The sequence below is a fragment of the Marmota marmota genome, unplaced genomic scaffold (genome assembly GCF_001458135.2).
Source record: "Marmota marmota marmota unplaced genomic scaffold, marMar, whole genome shotgun sequence".
Lineage (NCBI taxonomy): Eukaryota > Metazoa > Chordata > Mammalia > Rodentia > Sciuridae > Marmota > Marmota marmota.
The window spans coordinates 3,769,715-3,790,752 of NW_026000206.1; the positions used below are offsets into that span (position 1 = coordinate 3,769,715).

General features: G+C 49.8%; 1 long non-coding RNA gene across 1 annotated transcript; it reads left to right on the top strand.

The window, feature by feature from the left end:
• Window positions 1–1,932: 1,932 nt before the first annotated feature.
• Window positions 1,933–12,778, top strand: LOC125612721. The gene is made up of 2 exons (XR_007343196.1): window positions 1,933–2,389; window positions 8,959–12,778. It is a non-coding gene; the product is annotated as an uncharacterized LOC125612721 (long non-coding RNA).
• Window positions 12,779–21,038: the final 8,260 nt, after the last annotated feature.

Sequence of the window (21,038 nt, forward strand, 5' to 3'; positions counted from 1 at the left end):
CGTCCTCTGTATTTAAAGTTAGCAAAGCCAAAGGTTGTTAAGGAAGAAGGCTGGTTTCTACTTTAGAAAGACCGGATTTGATGAAGTTGAGAATTTGAGATGAGATAAAAAGACATTTCTCAGTCATTTTCCTAAAAATGTAGCCCTGGGGTTGACCTTCTCCCTCCAGTGACAGCATTTTATAAAATGAAGCAAGACTGCTGGCTTGGGGCCAGGAAGAGGGCTGTAGGGGGTGTCTGCTGCTGTAGGTGCCCCAGCACATGATGTGCAGTCACAGCCCCACTCCCACATCTGCCTGTTTATGTAAATAAAATTTTCCTGGAACACACCCAGGCCCACCTGTTCATTGTCTATGGCTATTTTCAACAAGAGTTGAGTACTTGGCAACAGAGATCAGGTGGCCTAAAAAGTTTAGAGTGTTGCCATCTAGCCCTTGACAGAAGTTTTCTAACTCCTGCCTGAGGAGTTAGAAATTGCTTCCTTATGATGTAATCTCTGATGTCCAGCTACCCGACTGGCCACTGATCAGCATGAGGTCCCTTGTGATTTCTCTAGACTGGCTCACTAGGACCCACCTGCTGAGAAGGGTGGAGGCATGCACCCATCCCTCTGGCTCCTTCGGGGCCCAAGTCTCATGGGAGTGGCTCCAGGAAAGGACCATGCATATACATGGGCAGGTATCTCTCTCAACTGCTGAGGGAGTCAGTATTATCACCATCTATAAATGAAGCTCAGTTAACAGGTGGCCACAGTCAAGCAGCTGGAGTGCCTGGAGGCGGTCCCAAGCTCCACTCCTTTCCCCCTTGCTTCCCATCTCTGGCAAGGGTGTTTAGAATCCTCCAAGTGGATTTGCTAGAGGCAAAAAGCAAAAACCAAGGTGTAGTGACAGTGTTAGCTAGAGTGGCTCCAATAGGTGCTGAGAGATGAGCCACTGCCATTCCCAAAGCTCAGACCCCAAGCAGCAAGCAGAGCAGCGCAGCAGCATTTGAATGAGCTAACATGGGAGTCCTGTGGGATCCTGTCCTCCTGCCTGTTTATGAATCTTTTCCCTCTGGACAATTCTAAGGTAAAAGCCATCAGTGAATGGCAGGTAAGTTCAACTCCTAGAGCTGTTTCATTATCAAAACTCGTTTAAGCAAATTTCAGTTTTATTCCAACACCCCCAAACCTGTTCTGCTATGAGACCCTCACTTAATTCCAACCTTATTCTGCCATCATTTGTAGCCAGAACACTTCAGGCAAGCTAGAATACGAAAAATCATCATGCTCTCAACCAGTGGCATGCATTACTATTGCAGAAGAGAATCTAATAGATGTCTTACTTGGGAAAAGAATCCTGGGTCAGGGAATCCTCTACTCCTGGTGACTAAGACCTCAAACAATCTTACAGAGCTGAACCAGGAAATGGAACAGAATAATCAGAAGTGAAGAATGGAAAGTTTGCAATATAAGAAAATGGAAGAAGTTCAAGAAGGAAATTGGCAAACCATAAGTTTGCAGAGGAATGTTGTGGGAGGGAAGCCTAAGAAATTATTTCTTAAGAATGATTGGGGGTAATAACTTGGATGGTTTTCCTAAAAGCTACCTGTCCAACAACATAATTCCTTCCTACAGATTTTTGCTTCCCAGTGTTTTACAGGAATGTCTGTCAATCAGAAATATAAAAATTGAGTGTCAGCCCCTTGCTTCTCTGATCTTTGCTGAGTGTAGACCAAGGAAAATACACCTTCCCTATTAGGCAGCTAGAAAGCTGCCTGGAGGACAGGATCCCACAGGACTCCCATGTTAGCTCATTCAAATGCTGCTGCGCTGCTCTGCTTGCTGCTTGGGGTCTGAGCTTTGGGAATGGCAGTGGCTCATCTCTCAGCACCTATTGGAGCCACTCTAGCTAACACTGTCACTACACCTTGGTTTTTGCTTTTTGCCTCTAGCAAATCCACTTGGAGGATTCTAAACACCCTTGCCAGAGATGGGAAGCAAGGGGGAAAGGAGTGGAGCTTGGGACCGCCTCCAGGCACTCCAGCTGCTTGACTGTGGCCACCTGTTAACTGAGCTTCATTTATAGATGGTGATAATACTGACTCCCTCAGCAGTTGAGAGACAGATACCTGCAAGATCTTCTCTCATCCTCGGCAGTTTTTCAGGGACATGGGCAATCTGTCAACTGGGCTTCTCCTGGGAAGGGGGATGAGATCTCATTGTTCCCTTTCATTCAGGACAGGGGTTCTTGCTGAAGTGTCCAGAGATGAGCAGGAACAGGGAATGGAATGAGTGGAAGTGGGAAGGAAAGAGAAGAAAGAAGCACAGATTGATTCCTGCAGCCTCTGAAACGCTCCCTCTGGGACTGATTTCTGAAAATGTTTTTGGACAGAAAGAAATCTGGATGCAGGTGGGTCACCATCTCACCCCCACTCCCTGTCCTGGGGATGAACGCAGGCCTGCCCTACTGCTGAGCTACATCCACAGCCCTTTAAAATTTTTAGTTCAAGACAGGTTCTCCCTAAGTTGCTTAGCTTCTTGCAGAGTTGATGAGGTCACCTTGAACTTAATGATCCTCCTGCCTCAGCCTCCTGAGTCACTGGGGTTTACAGGTGTGTGTCACAATGCCTGGCAAGGGCAGCACTGTCTGTGTCCTTGAGGCATCTCCAGAAACTGGCTCTGTCCACTTTCAGCACTTCTTTTCCTGAAAATCCCACTGTCCAAGGTCCCTTCAAACCCCTATTCCCATTTTTAGGGACCACCAAACTCAAAGTATTTATTGAGCTCCCCACATCTTCAAAGGACCCCTCACCCTGTGGGTGGTACTCAGAGGCAGAGATGAGCAAGATGGTCAGGGATGTGCAGTACACCTGACTTGGAGGAGTTGGGAAAAGAGCACCAAAAGTAGCAAATAGGTGGTGGGAGAAGACTCGGCCACAGGTAAGAGGGAGGCGGGAGGGGAAAGCTGGGGTGGCAGAGGAGAAGCTTCCAGGCAGAATGGACTAAATGGCAAGTGGAGCAAGTGAGAGTGCTGCTTTGGGGCCAGTGTGATCTCAGCAGGCTCTGGCCAAGGAGAGCTTGGAGATGCTGCAAGGAGGCTAGGGATGGGGCCTTCCACCCCAAGTGCTGTTGCGAGGGTCCCTCTGTGATTGCTTGGGACTTCTCCAGGGTAGGCAGGTTCTGAAGGACAGCAAGAGCCATGTGCTCAGCCTTGGTGTCTTGAGGACATGGCACCAGCTAGCTGCACAGGCCACATCTGTCCCCAGAGTGATCGAAGGTAAACACCTCCCTTAGCCTAAGGCTGGCATGGAAGAGTCACATGCTGTCACAATGGGAGGCAAGGCTTCCTGAAGGAGTTGTAACTAAATCCTAAAGCCTGGAATTTATTGGATGGAAGAGAAGGGAAGGGCCCTCCAGCTGAGGGCCTGCCAGGCAGGGCACAGGCAGGAGCATGCATGAGCTGCTGGGACCCCGTCTTCTCCTCCTCCTGTCTCCTCCTGCTCTGTGTATTTCCTGGAGACAGGAGCAGCAGGGTTCAGCCTCAACTTTCCCAGGCCTCAGAGGGAGAGTGATAGGTCAATCTCCAAGGTCCAAGCCGGGCATGTCCTGGGCTTCCCTCCCCCTCTGCCTTCCCACTGATCCCCAAGGGCTACTGGCGTTGGGAGAAAACAGAGGAGAAGGGAAATTCACCTCTGATCAAGGATGCACGAAGCTCAGCCTCTCAGCAGTGGATATAGGCATTGATCGATGGTTCAAGACAGCAAAACCAGGACGGTCTCCATCATAGAGTCACTACGCAGCAAGAGGAGGAAGGAGCAGGTTGACTCACTGCAGGCTTTGAGGGGAGGCTTGGAACGAGCATGGCCATGAAAGGTGAGCAGAATTAGGACCCTCAGGGCTGAGTGTGAGACAGACAGACACTCCACAGCAAGAGGCACGCCATGGACATGTGAAAATGACCCCAGAGCCTACAGCCAGTAGCTGGCTCCCTTTCTCAGCACTGTCGGAACCAGTCCTCTGGGTGGGCGGGCCTGTTGCTTGGAAGCACGCAGAGCCCTGCAGGGCCCAGGCCTGCATGCATTGCACTGTGCAGGCCGGGGGACTGGGCAAGGCCTAGTTAGCTGTTCCAGGTTACAAAAAGTTGTCCTCAGAGCAGTATGAGTGGACAAGGTGGCAGAGACAGATGAGACCCCAAAGAAAGGAAAGGAGCTGCCAGCCCTGCTTATGCTGAGCTGCAGACCACCACTGACCCCTCTCCAGCCCTAGAGAGGGAAGCACAGGCCTGGGAGGCAAGGTCTCGGTCCACGCTGCTCACACTGCGCAGCTAGCTGTGCTGTCTGGTCCTAACACCAGGGGTGCCTTTCTCCCTGATCTCCTGTCATATGTTGTCCTGGCCACACCTCTGATGAGACTCCCACTATGCTTAGAATAAAATCCCTTTCCATGGTTTGTCGGCAGCGGGGCCGTTCAGGATCTTGCTCCTTGCTTCCTGTCTCTGTCCATATCTCCTGTGGCTTCCTCCTGTCCTCAGATCCCAGAAGGTTTTAGCACATAGAAGGCACTCGATAAATATGTCTTACATGTATATTAGATAAATGGATGCAAGTTAAGGGAGGTTGGGCCTGGTGGGAGGGCAAGGACAGGGGCCTGCTAGAGAGGTGTACCTGCTGGGGCTGGCAGCCAGCATAGGCCTGCCTGCTCACACGTGGCTCTGTCAGCCCATGATCTGTTTCCTCTGGTCTTTCCTCTGGGGCGGGAGATGGAGAGGAGCTGATACTGCTCCAGGGATAAGTAGGATTTGGAGACAGACAAAGCTTTCAAGAGGCTCCAGCACATTCTAGAAGACCTGTTCACCCCTGTGCTCTCTCCAGTGATGATGTGGAGGCCTCTTAGGAGAAGACGCACACATAATGGTGGTTTCTCAGGAATGCCTCTGGCTGCAATATGTCTTCCCCTTTGGACCCCACAAACTGTCCATACAACAGTGACAGCCCCCACATGCTTGATGTGATTGGCTGTTTGGGAAAAGCCAGAGAGGAGGCTGAATTTTGAGTCAAAATGGAGACAGCCTCAGCCCATATGATGAGGGATCAGCTATATGCATTTTGGCCCCAAGAAAGGGACTGCTAATGGGCCACAAGAGTGGCCCAGGGAGGGCCCAGCTTACAGAGGCTTAGAGGAGGGGCCTCAGGAGGGACAGCCCAAGGACTCACCCTGGGCCTTCTCCCTGACTGCTCTGAGAGTTGTCTTCTGTCTGCAGAAGCTTCTAGAAAATTTATCAACAGGTGTTCCAATCTTCCTTTTTTTTTTTTTTTCTTGGCACAGAACTACCCTGCTCGTTCTCATCATATTTATTTCCTTTAACAAATGTACGTGTTATTTTATTTAAGAAAACCTAATACCTGGAGTGTTTAGTGTAATAACATCTTCTGTTGTAGCTGATAAATACAGGACAAAGTATATTTACTTCGAAAAATGATGTGTCATGGTTTGGTGTTTTCATTTCTGAAATCTATAATCAGATATGAAACCAAGAGGCAGCTTCTGTCCTGAAAAGCCAGGATTTCTGCTCCTGTGTGTGCATGTTTGGGAGCAGCAACTTAGGGGTGAACTCTGTTCCCATCACCCACAAGGTGGTCTGCTGACTCTGCCACTCAGCGTCCTTTCCACAGCTCTGCAAGTGCCTGAGAGACTGTTCCCTGGAGCAGTAGAGCTGGGGCCCCAGGCCTGAGTTCCAGCTCTGCATTTGGCAGTTGATTCCTGACAACCCCAGGCCTCCATTTCCTGATCTGTAAAATGGATTTAATGACAGCTTAATGACCTGCCTTGTTGATCAAGCTGTAAAACCCTTAGAACAGAGCTTGGCACAGAGCTTGGCCCTGGTTATGGATGATACCAAAGCCCTACCACCTGTATAAGTTGAACTCAGTAAACCACAGGGAGAAATGAGTCTTTTCTGAGATGCCCCAGAAGACTAACCAGGCTCACAGTAGTCAGTAAGTATTTGCAGAAATAAGTAATTGGGAAGAGCAAAGGTTGTAATTCAGAGATGACAATTTAAAGTTTGAATATTATTTCCAAGAGGAAATTCCAACAAAATATCCCTCAGGAAAAAAAAAAATAAAAGAAGGGGAAACCAAATGGTCTGAGAAGAGAAGGCATTCTCAAGCCTCCTGGAGATTGACCATGTATATGAGCTCACTAAAGGATCTGAGAAGTCCTGCAGTAAAGCACTGAACCATGTGTATCTCGGCCAACACAGCTGCCTCATTGTTTTCTCTCCTCCTTCCTCCTTCCTTTTTTTTTTTTTTTTTCCTTATGCTGGAGTGCTTTGAAGTGGGAAGTCACCCAGGGAATCCTGGGTATAGGATGCCATTCTAAGCAGGGGACAGAGCAATGATGCCACTCACCAGGATTTCTGTAATGCTCAGCATGTGGCCCAGGGTCTCAGCCCTGCCAGAGGCTGCCACCCGAACTACAGGGACAGAGGTCTTCTTTCTAGAGCATAATATTGGTGTTCTCTTTTAATTGACCTGATCTTGGTCAACACAAAAGGATTTCATGTCTTTTCTCATAGAGAAACTTCTATATACGAAGCTAGGATTTATATCATCAAATAATTTTTTCCAAGCCTAGATGCTTCATTGAGAAAGAAAAACCCAAAACACTTCAGACAAACCAAAGCCACCCCAACTCAAAAACCCTGAGAAGGGAGCACGCTGAAGAGTTTCTTAGCCTTTTTGGGTTTCTGACTAGTTCATGTCACCACAGCTTTTCTTCTATTGCAGCTGCAAGGACAGCCTTGATATGGTCCCTTCAAAGTGGCACCCTGCCTCTGTATACACTCCTCCTGTAATGGGGTGCTCACTGCCTCCCAAGCTGCCCTTGGTAGTATTCCTAGCTCCCACCACCAGAAAGCGCTGTTGGTAACCGTGAGATGTCTCCAGGGACACCCACATGGAGTGGCTGTCCAGTGTAGTGGATGAAGCCTGGACTCAGGTGGCATTTCCTAGGATAGAATCCCACCCCATTGCTTACAGGCTATGCACAAATGGCTAACAGGCTGCCCCTCTCTCTGCCCCAGTTTGCTCATGTGCAAAATGAAGGACCATACATTGTGTTTATAGAGTGGTTGAGGGATGCGAGCCCTTACAGCCGTATCTGGCCCGAGGCACTGTGCAAGTGTGTGACGTTATTCTGTTCTTAACTGGGACTTCTTGGGGCACCTTTCAGTTCAGTCTTTTCCTGGATTTGCCACCAGTATGAACAAGTCTGGAGCTTGCTCTCCCCAGGCAGCTGTCAGAGCCCACTGCCGCTTCGACAGAACCCCCAAGACGGGGAACTTTGTAGAGTGGAGATTTATTTTGGTTTACACTTCTGGAGGCTGGAAGGTCCAAGGCCAGGTGGCAGCATCTGGACACAAATGGAAGAGACAAGACACAAGGGAAGCCTCGCTTAAAACAACTGGTGCCTGAGATTCCAATCCAGTTCCTCCCAGTGCCACGAGGAAAGCAGCGGGGGCCAGAATTAGAGGACTGTCCTCATAGGTGTGGACGCAGCCTTCAAAACATTCATCAGGCTTTTGTGGGGGGAAGTTTGGATGTTCCGAGATTAGTCTGCAAAACTGGAGCACGTTAGGCTGCTCAGGTTCGGGGTGCTCCCCTTTCAAGCAGAAGCTATTGGAAAATGTCAGCGCTTTATCTTTTGTCCTTATTTTTCTTTGAATGAATAGTAGATGTTTGTGGGGGGGGGTTCTGAAACAGTAGCTGTTGGCTGAAAAATCAAATTCTGGTCTTCAGCACCTGCTCTGTTACTTGGTCAAGTGCTCTGGAGCCTAGGTCCTTGTCTTCCTGCCTCAGCGGTGGCTCTGTTTTCAATGATGAGGGCAGCAAAGGATGGCACTGGTTCCTGACAGTGGCAGAAGGACATTCATCACACAGACAGGCTGCAGTGGCCATCACTCATTCAAGCCATGGTCTCAGAGATTCTCAGGATCAGCTCCAGATACCACTGGTTGGTCTATGGTCTATTGAGAAATCCTGGCTGGCTTCAATTCAATAAATAAGCTACTGAGACCTCCAATAGCACTGCAGGCTGAAGCATTGTGAGCGAAGCTAAAGAGAAGATGGGCCCTGAGGTTTTCTAGGCAGTCAGGACTCTGCCTGCACTTGCAGGTGGGAGGGCGCTCCCTTTACTTGGCTTTGCCTCCAGACCCACCACACCCCTCTGCATCTCCTCCTTTCCTTCCAGCCCTGAGCAACCTGGCAGCTGGCCACTCCCAGGTGAGATTCGCTGGGAGACTTGCTGGGTGAGAACTGGCCATGTGGAAGCCACTGGAGGCCATTAGACCATTAATGGTAAAGCAAGTCCAGACTAGCAGAGTGGCCTGACCTCACTGCCTGCTTCCCAGAGGGGTGAAGGTGGGTCTGAGTCAGCAGCCTCAGCAGTGAGCCATGAATGCTGCTGCCCTTGGAGACCTGGTGACATGCAGCCGAGTCCTGGGAAAACCTCTTTGTTCCCTGGGCCTGTCAAGCAATTGCCACTGTCTCTCTAGGCTCAACAGACTGTCCCATCTTAAGCTATAGGCTGTCCAGGCAGCTGGACATACTTTAGCAGTAATACAAATGGAAACACTGCCTGGCATTGTGCTGTCACTTCCCAGAAGCATCAAGGATGGCCAGTGACCTCAGAAGTTGTGGGGACAGGGCAGGACCTGCAGAGCCTCTGGAGAGACTCATCCCTGCTGACACCCACTTCAAATTGTGACTTCCAGAAGTGGGAGGGAGCACACTTCTGTTGTTTGAAGACCCCAAGTTGTGTGGCAACTTGTCATGTTGCCCTAGGAAGCTAAACTGTTGACCAAACATGAGGACCCAGAATTCCTCAGGGATGTGGAGTTGTAGGATAATGTCCCTGCTCTTCTTCCTGTGACAGAATTCTCACACCTCGCTGCTGTGCTCTTGCTCTTGTTTTATTTAGACTCTGTTGTCTCAGGCAAGGACCCATGTGTGTGTTGGGAGGGGGAGAGCTGGGATGGAGCCAAGGATCCTGTGCACGTGAGGTAAGTGCTCTACCACTGAGCAAACCCCAGCCCACATTTTGGTTTCCACTCTTGCCTCTGGACCCAGACCAGACTTACCCCATGAGGCACTGGGCCTTCTGCTCTCATTGCCATTCTCAACCCATCCAGAACTTTTTTGGTGTTTCTTTTTGCTGGCTGCTGCTGACCAGAGAGAATTATAGGCATCAACAATCCCTAGACTCTACTGTCTAAACTATGCTATCCTAGGAGAGTATAGTTTGTCAGACTGTCTAGAGCCATGCGAGTGGTTGGGGGAGATTCAAGAGTCAGGGATTCTCCATAGTTTTGGCTTCCTGAGCTTCTAGAGCCAAGAATGCCTTTTCAATATTATATACCTCTACCTGTGTTCCTTGGGACTACAGTGTCCTGTGAAATGTTACCAAACATTTGTTGAAACACCGTGAGCAGGTAAGACTGAAAACTACCCAAATAAATGGAGTTCAACCAGCTTATTCTGTGCAGAACTTGATGGGGCCTTTAGTGCACATACAAGTTGTGCCCCCAGTATTCAGGGACCCTGAATCCAACTGATCACAGTTTTCTGTTATTTTGCCCACTTCTGTTTGCCTCTGCCTTGATGAGCTTCAGCAATGAAGATATCCCTCCCTTCTTTCTCATCCAGCCTTTAAGAAAACCACCCTGCCCCTCCCATCATTCCTGTACATAAGTGGAACAACACAGCTTCTGGCCCAGGACCCTTTACCAGGTCTCTGCCTCGGGCACGAGTTCACTTGTGAGTGGTATAAATGACTACATAATCCAGGGCCAGGCCATGACTCCCTCTCAACAAGCTGTCATTTCTATCCCACAGTGCAGAGGTCCTGAAATCCTTGTGTGTGGACTTGCAGAGCCACCCCGTGACACTCTTATTGTCTGATACTCCTTTACTCTTGCTGTCTGATGCCCCTTTCCTGCTGTAGGTGCCTGGGGAACATGGACACATCTGAATGCATGGCACTCACCCCATCTCACACCCCAACCCTCAGAAGCTCCCAGCTTAATGCAAGACTTTCCTCTACAAAATAATGGACCGTTCACTGGGCTAGCCTCCACTGGACTCAAGGCCCAGTGGGCCTCCCCATGGTGGCATCTCCAGCATTTTCCACAGTGCTGGGTGTTTCCAGGTTTTCACACACCTGCTTCTTGATTTGCTGATTCAAGGCCCAGGACACTCAGGCCAGGTGGTGACTAGAGGGTGAGGTGCCTCTAGGATGAGACCACTGGGTCCAGGCCTCCCTGATTCTTGTGCTCTTGGCTTCTTTCCTTAGTATCCATTGTGTTTGGTATTAGCCCAGTTACAATATTTTTCTTTTCCCATGGGCATATATTGTTTTATATTTAGCCTTCTCTAACCCTAATATAACTTATATGTCTTCTAATTACCATCATTTTTTAAAATCTGTCTTTCAGAGCATTAGTCCATTTATATATAACAATATTTACTATATGAGTTAAATCTACTATCTTATCATTTGCTGTCCATTTACCCCACCTGTTTTATGTCTCTTTCTCTCCCCTCTTATCTTCTTTAATTAGTATTTTATTACTCCATTTCCCCCCATTATGTCGTTGTTAATAAATTCTTTACTACCCATTTAGTGATTATCTGAACAATTACATCATTTGGCCCTGAATTGTTATTGATGTTTAATATAAATTATTACTCCTACCAGCTTCCAGACAGTGAAAAGGAGCTAGACCATTTTAATTCTGCCTAACCCGCTTCTGACTTACATACAACTGTTATCACCTATAAGTAATATGACAAGGCATATTACTAATATCCCATGTGGCTAATATCCATTTAAACTTGTTTATGTCAACTCACATTTCCATTGCCCCTTGGTCCTTCCTGCCAACTGGGATAATTTTCTCTCAGTCGGAAAAACAATGTTCAGTATTTTCTTTGGTACAAGTCTACTGGTAAAGAATTCTCTCAGTTTTCTTGTCTTTACTGTCTTTGTTTTGCTTTCATTTTTTTTAACTAGAAATTTTCAAGCATTCAGAAGCAGGGGAAATAATGTAACTGACTTCTAAATACTTGTCACCAGTAAGCAATCATCTCACCTCCATGTGTTAAAGATATTTTCAGTGGGTAATCGAGGTTGACAATTATTTTCTTTCAACACTTTGAAGACATTCCATTGTCTTCCAGCTTCTGCTATTTCTATAGAGAAGTCAGCTGTCAGTTTAATGGATTCTCCTGTAAGTAGACCTAATCAATCATTTTGGATCATTTGATCAATCATGCCTGGTGTTTTATACACTGTGAGGCTCTGAATCCTCCAGAGAGGACTGACTTATGTCTATTGCAGGCAGCTAAACAAACCAGATGTATTAGCAACTCCAGGTTACCCTGATGCAATTGGGAACAGAGATGATTCAAAACTAGGCTTCCTTCCTTACAAGGTTTGGTCTTTTTCTGATGCACTATTATTTTTCAAGTATAGCCCTTTGGGGTGCCCTAGCCCTTTTGTCTACAGAAGGCTCCACTTAGGTTCTCAGCCTCTCCTTCAGTAGTTTTAAACCAAAGAAAACACATCTGGGCGCTTCTTGAAGAAGAAGCTAAGACTGAGGAAGCCCTGGTGTCCTCCTACCCGGGCTAGACTGCTCCGTGTTCTGCTGGAGCTGCCACGTGAGTGCTCTCCTCTGGTTCGTGGCAGAGAGCAAGGCCTCTACAGATCTTCCACAGGTCTCATGGCGCTTCTCCACTGATGAGCAAAGTAACAATCACAGTGTATAACTGAGAACTGGTGACAACCCATGACACTGAGGCCCACAGCTTTTTATCCCTACACATGTTTGCTCTTAGAACATTTAAAAAAAATAAGAACATGAAGCATTGCTGTATTTTTGGCTGATTGGCTAGTGCAGTTTGGTGGGCTCCTGGGATGGAATGAATGTACCATCACCTTCCATATCTGTGGGTTCTGAAGCTGAGGGTTCAACCAGCCCCAGATGGAAAGTATTTAGAAAGCATGTTCTGCTGTTGCTTGAAGTGTACTATATAGTTAGGTCCATGATGGCTGAATCTGTACCAAATACATACAGATTTTCTTTTTCAAGTCACTGTTCTCTAAACAATAGAGTATGATGACGATTTGCATAGCACTTACATTGCGTTAGGTATTGCAGGCCTTGTAGAGATGGCTCAAAGGGCACAGGAGGAGGCACATAGATGACATGCAAATAACACACCATTTTATGTAAGGACCTGAGCATCCACGATTTTGGTATTGGGGTCCTGAAACCAATCCCCTGTGGATTTGCAGGTTTGAGTCACAAACAGCCCATGAGCTATGTGACCTATGTCAACAGCTCAATTATAGTCTAGATCAGGTTCAGATGGACCCCCAAATTTCCTTTTATGGATGACTGTGATCCAAAGGCTCCAGAGGAAATAGAAAGTCAGTTTCTGGGTTGGGGGCAGCTCTAAGGGAGTAAAGGGACAGTCCCAGGGGTGTGGGCTCCAGAGGAAAGTCAGTAGCAGCTACTCAGCTCCACTGTTAGCACAGAACAATGGGGACTCCAGGTGTCAGATCTTTTAAACTTTCAAAAGGAGCTGAAAGTTCAAAAACTATGTTATACCCAGATTTTAAAATGTTGGTGTAACTAAAACAAATCCAGGGCAAGTGTAACAAAATACATCTCTGGGCCAAAATCGGCCCTCACATCACAGTTTGTGACTTCCTTAATAATAAAAGTAAGAAAACATCAGCTTTGCTTCCTTTTTCATTCCCTGTGTTGATACACTGAGAAAGCTGAGATGAGTCAACCCTTGGGGGGCATCTTGGTCTCGCTGTGCTACAGGCCACGCCAACACACAAGGGCTTCTATTCCTGCTCACCTGAATTGTACACGCACATTATAAAGACAGTCACCAGAGCGTAGCACCATGTCTGGCGGGAGTCTTGCGAGCGGGACCTGCACCCTGACCCACAGGTCTCCACTCTCCTTACTTTCCACCAGTGAGTGACAAAGGGCTGACTTGCCCCTAAGGGCTGCCCTACTTGTCCAAGTCCCTGTGGCCAAGTGAGGACTGTCTTCCCGGCAAGAGGTCCGCAGGCATCCTGGCCCACTCTCCAGGCCATCACAGGGATAAAGGAAAGGGCAGTGGCATCAAGGCCTGAGGGCACCACCTTCTATCCTTCGCTAGCTGGACTATTCCATCTCCATCCCCTCTCTCTTAAGAACATGGTGACATCCGCGCTGATGAGAAGCAAATTTCTGCAAGCAGCTAGTCGGCCATGAAGTGCTGGTGGGGGGAGGCTGTCAGGTCAGTGTCCTGGGTATCTGGTGGCCCCAGACCTCTGTGTCTAGCTCCCCATCCGTCCTCTGCTCCTCCAGCAAACACCCAGCTGCTTTAAGCAGCCCTGGTCCTGGAGTCCTTGTCCCCAGGGCAGGCCCTGTCCCTCCCTTCTTGCCTCCCTTCTCGGTGTCACTGGAGCCTTTGTGGAAAGTTCCGTCACCCCTCCCCATCACATGGAGCTCTGGGGTCATATCCAGTCCAGGACACAGGGCTGGCACTGGGCTCTGCATGCTTATCAACATAATGGTCCTTGTCATTGATGTCAGCCCTTAATGGTCCTTGTCATTGATGTCAGTGAGGGCCACACCCTGCCCCTCTGCTTCCCTCCAGGATCCAGAACACTCCGGCTCACTGGGCTCACCGTGCTCACCATGCTCTTCCCTTGGGGCTCCATCCACTCAGGACTCATTGTTCCCCCTTGCTCCTGCCCTGAGCACCCAGGTCTCCCTGCCCTGCCCTCCTGGTCTGTGGGACCTTGCCATCTCTGTAGGTACAGAATGAATCTCCACACGTAGGACCTAGAACACTGCTACTGTCTATGGTGGTCATATTTTATTAAGAAAAATCCTGCCAGTGATCTGCTACGGTGCAGGGTTGGCTTGGAGGTGTGGGAGAGGCCCAGAGCATTAGGACGAAATGGGCATTATGTGCACCTGGCGTCTCCGCCTTCCTTCCCATTCTTTACCCTTTCTTTTCACTAATTGATTGAGGACTCCACCAATCACCTACCTAATTCACATCCAGAGGGAGGGTACCCTCCACTCTGAAGGGAAGGGAGGGAAAGTCCTCCTGTCTGCCCACTTTGGGCTGGAACTCAGCATATAAGTGTGGCAATCCCTCCCACCAGGCTCTTCCTAGGGCCTCCTTTTCAGCCACCACATCTGGAGCTGGCTCTTACCTGCTCACTGTAGCTTCTGCTATTCAGTCAGGGCCCTCATTCTCCAGAGGCTGAGCAAAGGGAGCCCTTGGACCCACCTGAGTGCAATTTGATACCCCTTACCTACAGCATCATTGAGTGCTGCCTAGGAAGTCTTCAAAGTGGCTGAGAAATTCCACTTCTAGATGTTTTTCTAGAGAACAAGGATGAGCACAAAAACTTAGCTGCAGAGATATAATTGTTGCAATTTTAAATACCCAAGAGTGCTTTAAAGCAATTCTAGTGCATGCATGCCTGCAGTGGAATCCTGTGCTAAGGAAGATATCCATGCAAATGATGTTGATTTGGAAGGGTCACCTCCAACCTGGATGTCCTCAAAGTCTCCTGACAGGTTGCCATACATCCCTCTGTTCTTCCTAGGTCACTTATACCTTTTGGTGGGTAAGCAGAGCCTAAATCATACCACCAGCATCTGAAAATCCCATAATACGTTCCCTCGGTGTTTAGATAAAAGCATGAGTTCCATCCCTGGACCACCAGCCTACACCAGGTCAGGGCTCTGGACTCCCCACAACTGGAAGCTTCTCCTTCCAGGGGTCCCACAGGAGCACAGAAGCCTCAACCAGGTGCCCTGAGCTTATCACAGCCCCACCAGTGCCCCTTCCCACCCACCCTTTCTCAGGTCCTGGGACTAGTCCAGTGGTCCCACTGAATGGGGGCACCTTCTCTCTGATAACTTCTAGTGGCCTTCATTCCTCAGAGAGGCTTCCCTTGACCTTCCCATTTAAATGTGGCCACTCTCATCATTCCACATTGTGTCTTCTTCTTTCTTTTTCTTCCTTTTCTATTTAATAGTCCAGTAAATCTGTGAAGGCAGCACCCTTGTGGGCTTTGTTTACAGGTCCCTATGTCCAGTACTAAACATTCTACATGTTTCTTTCACATGTAATTGGTGCTCAATAAAACGTTAGAAGAAAGAATGTCCATGCAGCCTGCTTGATTAAAAGATAAAATTTCAAAACAATATGTGGAATCGTGACATGTAGAACAGTAAGATGCAACAGAATATTATATCACATTCACTGACATTAAAAATCCAGATGGCTTCACGATCAACTCTCAGTGGTTATGGTAGGATTGCAGATGATTTAAAATGTTCACCTTATCTGTATGTCCTATATTTTGCAAATGTTAACTATGTTTTATTATGTTCCATAATAAAAAATTAAAAGTCATGCTTGTTCTAGTTGTAAAAAGTCTCAGCCACACATCCCCCGAGCTCTGTGAAGTCTTTTCTCCAAGTTCTGCCTGCAATTCCCCTGGAAAGGTGGGGCTGGAGGCCTCCTCCCCACCCCTACCCCCAGCCACAGGACCACCTGTCTCATAAGGTGTGTATGAAACCTCCTAGAACCTGAGTGATGCCTTGGACTATGCTTTGTGCCCAGGTGTTTCCGCCAGCACTGGACAGCAGAGGGCAGCAGATAACAGAAAATGGATCTTGACGAGGTCCCCTTTCACCCTGTGGCAGATCTCAGGTTCACTGAGCTGTTTGAACAACACCTGTTTGACACCTCCGCCCTCCAAAGCCATTAGCCCACGCAACAAGAAATTTCCTAATCCATTTGCATTCTCTTTGTGACCAGGAAGGTGAATTGATGCTTTACATTGACGTTTATTTCTTAGAGTCAGATAATTTAAGTCACCTGTATTGCCCCTGTGCCTCAATGGAAGAAGCCCCTAGTCACAGGCTGGTGGCAGGCTCAGGCTCCCTTCCATGGTGCCCTGGGGGCTTCAGAGAATTGCAGGACGCATGAAGAATGTGAGTGGTTTCTAGAGTTGGACCCAATAAGTGTAGATTCTCCCCCATGTGCTGTTGGGAAAGGGAGTTCCCTACAGATATGGGACCTGGTGTTCCCATACCTACATTTGGAGAAGCAGGAAACTTCCGGTCTGTGCTCTCCAGCAATGTTCAAACACAGAGCCCCGTCTTCTTTTCCACGATCAGCACCCACGCCTCTCCCAGAGCTGTGGTTGGCACGCTTCTGAGTCACCAGTCTGGCAAAACCCGCAGCTCCCCAGGCCCACCTCCAGCCGCCATCCGGTCTCCGGGTGGCCCTGGAATCTGCACGTTAAACAGGCTCCCTGAGATGCTGTGGCTGGAGTCCCCCAACCTCACCTCCCACAGCTGGTGGACGGTTAAGTCTGGAGGTAAGAAGGACCACGGTGATGGAAATTCAGTCTCTGCTCAGAACCATGGGGAGGGTCCTGGGATTCTGGTACCTTCTGTCTCCTCAGAAGTCAACGTGATGAACTGTTAGAGAAAACATGTCAGTTTTCTACCTTGATGACAGCTTCCTTGTCTCTGGGAGGCCAGGAGTGAACTCAGGACTTTCCAGAGTTGCCATCAGAACAGGTCAGTGCAGACAGCCAGGCTGCAGCCCAGCCCTTCCAAGTTCACTGCAGCTCTTTATGGCACTGGAGAGGCCTTGCACACGTGTGTGCCCCATGTGTGCAGATCCACCAGCCCCAAGTGTCCAAGTTCCGTTGGTGTCCCCGCTCCAGCACACTCACATTCAGCTGAGCAGGAGAATGACTGGATCAGGGACAGGCCCAACAGACCTGGGGGTGGGTTCAGGGGTCCAGATGCCCCACAGTGAAGTCTACAAAGACAGGGGGCAGGATCCAGGTGGGTGCATCCCCCGCCCCAGGGACCCCGAGAGACAGGGCACAGTCCTGTGAGGCAGTGCCAGCCCCGCTCCTGGGTGCTGGACAGGGAAGGGTGCTCAGCATAGCAGAGCTGGCTCCTGTCCTCTGAAGACCTGGAAGCTCTGTGCTGACCTTGTGCCCCTCACAGGGCCAGCAACACTGTCCCATTCCAGCACACCCAGGGACCCTCTCTTGGCAGATCACCCAACTGTGTCCCACCTGCAGAAGCAGGCTGGAGCCACAGCTGCCTCCTGCAGGTGGGGTCTCAAAAATAGATGCAGTGTCTGGAAGGCCACTGGGGCCTCAGGGAATCCTAGGAGGGGGCAGGACTGGGTAGGGTAATTGAGTGGTCACCATTCCCTGACCTCACCCTGGTGACGGGTTCAGAAGCCCCTCGGTGGGAAGGCCAGAGCCACCTCCCATTTCCACAGAGCAAACCAGCAGAGGAGCCTCCACGGCAGAGCCTGTGCCTGGCTTCGCCTCCCTGCAGGCCAGGCCTGGGCTGCCTGGCCCCTGCAGGAGGTGTAGCCCCTGGGTTGTGAAGGCCCTCAAGGGCCAGAGCCTGGCTGTGGGGCTTCCTCCTGTCAGGGCCTGCGGAGCCAGCAGCCATCCAGGGTGAGCACCTGCATGCAGGTGAGGCTGCGGGCGGGGTGCAGCTCTGTCTAAGGGGGAAGGCTGTGTGGGAGAGGAGAGCTGCTCCAAGGCCACTTTCTGGCTCCACGCCAGCCTTCAGAATCAGAATCTACATGTTAGCAAGAACTCCTCCCCTACCTTCCAGAGCATCTAACACACACTGAAGTTATGTGTGAGAAGCAAGTTTGGAAACCTTTTTCTTTTTTCACTCATGCAGTCAACAGATATCTGGCATCGTAGGAGGCAGGTTCCCCTCCAGCCCAAGTCTCAACCCCAATTTCACTTCCTTAGGGCACCTTTTCCAAAATGGCTGTATGTTCATGCCCTCTCCACCGCATCCTCTCACTGAGCTTGTTCTTGACCTTTAGCATTGGAAAAAATTAGTTTCTTTGTGTATTTATGTTATATGTTTATTTTACTCATTGGGGTGTCTCCCCCTCTAGAATAGAAGCCCCTCCCCGAGACTCACAGTGTTGAGGTCACCCCTTTATCCCCAGCATTGCTGCTCTGTAATGTGCTCAATGAATATTTGTTGAATACTAAATGAGGCTACTCCCACTAGGAATTCACTGTCTCTTCCATAACGGGACACCAGGCAGGCTCCTGTTGGAGAAAGAGGGCCTTTGAAATTCAGGGAGGTGTAGGGGGCAGGAGCCTCCAACCTCTGAGACCCTGCAGGCTGGCCGCCCACCCCTCTCTGTCTTTCCTGTGAAAGGCAGAAAAACAGCAGAAGGCAGAGAGCTCACAGCCAGGGCGTCCTCCTCACCTGGGAGGCTGCGGGGCTCCACATACTTCCTGGAGCCTGGTCTGGACAGGTAGAAGGAAGGGGCCCTGCCGGCTCCCAGGCTGGGCCAGCCTGAGCCCTGCGGTCTGGCAGTTTGCAGGAACCTCGCGGCTTGTTGGTGCTTGCTTTTCTGGCACACCATGAATTGGTTTTTGCCTGTCTTGTTAGGAGATTAAGCCTTCTTTTAAAAAGATGAAATGAGTCTCTAGCAAAGGCTCCACTAGAGCTGACCCCCGAGGGGGCGGTGGCCATAACTGATGGGCACTACATTTGTCTAATTAATCTTCTTGTCAACAAAGTTGTTCTCCTTTGGTGCCAGCTCTGACATCACCCGACAGGCTCGCCACACTGCTTCATACCCAAATACAAAGGCCGCCTCGAAACTCACCAGCCACCCCCAAACGCTGCCTGTGGTGTGCCGCAGGCCTGGAAATGCCTGGACCAGAAAAGAGATGTCACATAGGCGCTGGCTCAGAAGGGGCCCTGGGGAATCCTGGCTCCAAGGAAGGGTGGACCAGGGCCTGGAGTGCCTGGGGCTCCTCACATTGAAGAGAGCCTGGTTCCCGCAGAGAACTCAGAGACTCTTACTGACCTTTGTTTTAATCAGGTTAAACACTGGGGGCTTCAGTGTTGCAAGAACATGGCTCTTGCCCAGGCTGGGTGGCAAAGTTGCAAAATCAGTTGCCTTCAGGGCCTGGGGAAGAGATGACCATGAGGTTGACCCAGGCTGTAGGGATTGGGGACACTGTGATCAAAGGGTGAGTTCAGATCCTGTAAGGCGGAATTCAAATTTTTAAAATGACTGTGAAGACTGTTTGGGGGAGTTGGCGCCCCCTGGTGGCCATGTCAAGTTCTGTATGGGCTCCTTAAGGTCCAAAGTGGGTGACTGGCCTCCCAGACTGCTCTCACACAAACCCTTCCTTCTGACCTTGTTAGTAAGTCACCCTGTGACTCCCTCACTGTCCTTCACCACCCACACTCCTCCTATTTATTCTGCTCACCTGAGGCTTCTTGACCAAGGGTGTCTGTGGGTAAAGTCCCTCTTCTTTTTCCTTAGGGAAGAGAGTCTGTGAACCTGAATAGGGAAATACTGACATCATTTTCATTAACCTGTAACTGAAATCTAACATTTTATTCATTTATGAATCTAGGCAACATGCCCCAGTGCATTAGCAGCACCTGTAATTTTGCCCGACAGAAATCAGTTATTTTCTTATCATGTTACAGTTGATGCACTTATCTCAAAATATCATTTGGGCTCATTGATATTTTGAAGTGATTGTAGAGTGGTCTATTAAAGACCAGTCTGCAGATCTTGTTGCATCAAATATTAAAAATAATATGAATGACTATTTTACAATAAAGCAATATTTTGATAGCTGTATTTCAGCATAGGGGGCTTGCTCTGTACTCCTTGCTTTTTTTCAAACATTCTGAGAAGGGGCCCAGGGGCTTCACCGGGCTGGCAAAGAGAATCACCCAAAAAAAAAAAAAAAAAACCCTAAGACTTCTGTTGTCCTCTTTCCTATCATCAGCACCCACCTTGAGACCTAGCACATAGTACACCTTTGTTGACTGAGTGAGCCACTGAACAAATCGAGACTTCAGTCTTCATTTTGACCTTGCTCGCGTTTGGGGAATCCATGCATCTCCTAAGAAGAAGGTTCCCAAGCTCCTTTGCCATCTGTGCTCTTTTCAGGAACAGCCCTGTGGCGCCCTAAAAAGCCTTGGGAATATCCCCCACTAAGAATTCAGGCCTGACAAAAGCGTCCCTGCTAAGCAGCACTCCACTGGCCCTTTGCTGTAGTCACATGAGCCATCAGCGCCCTGCGCTAGAGACAAGGGGTGTCCCCAAAGGGACTAAGCGGTCCTTTTGTTTCCCCCCAGCGATCACAGGCTGCCCTGGTCTTAGCCCAGGTAAGAGCCACAGCCCCGCCTGCCCTGCCCGCTCTGGCCACACGATGGCGCCGTGTGCCCGGCTGCACAGTCGGGGCGCGTCCTTCCTCAGGTCGCTCACTTGACTCCCGGCCCCGACCACAGGCTGGAAGTTAGATTCCAGGTTCGGTGCCCGGCTCCGCGGCCGCCGGGCTCCGGGCCTAGAAAGGGCGGTCGTGGGCCGCCTCGGGCCTCGCCGCAGCCCTCTGTGGCTAATCAGCCGCGGCCAGTTACTCATCAGCTAACCATCGGTCACCCATCAGTTCCGTGGGGCTGGAAGCCATCCCGGGGCGAGGCGTGGGAACGCCGGCCACCGGGGACCCCGCTCGGCCCTGGCAGCGGGGGCATAAGGGAGCAGGTTTCCGATGGTCTGGGGTGAAGCCTCGGGAGCTGGCTTGCAGACCCTCCAATTCCCCATGCGCGCCCCTCCCCAGAGCCACCCTTAGGGGGGGGCATGTGCGCCATCTGGAGTCAGAGGACCTGAGTTCTAATTGCATCCCGTCTTTCTGCCAGTGTTTTGTCTTTTGCAGATTTGGGTCAACAGGGGTCCTCAGCTGGCAGGGTGGAAGGACAGCTGTGCGCCAGGGCTGTTCAGCACCAGGCCTGGCGCTCACCAAACAGCGCTGGGAGGGTCGTCCTTCTCTGCCCTGTGACTATGGTGAGGCGAACCTCGCAGTCCCTGCACTAAATTTAGGACGTTGTGGCCCCACACTTAGTCCATGGGATCGTCGCG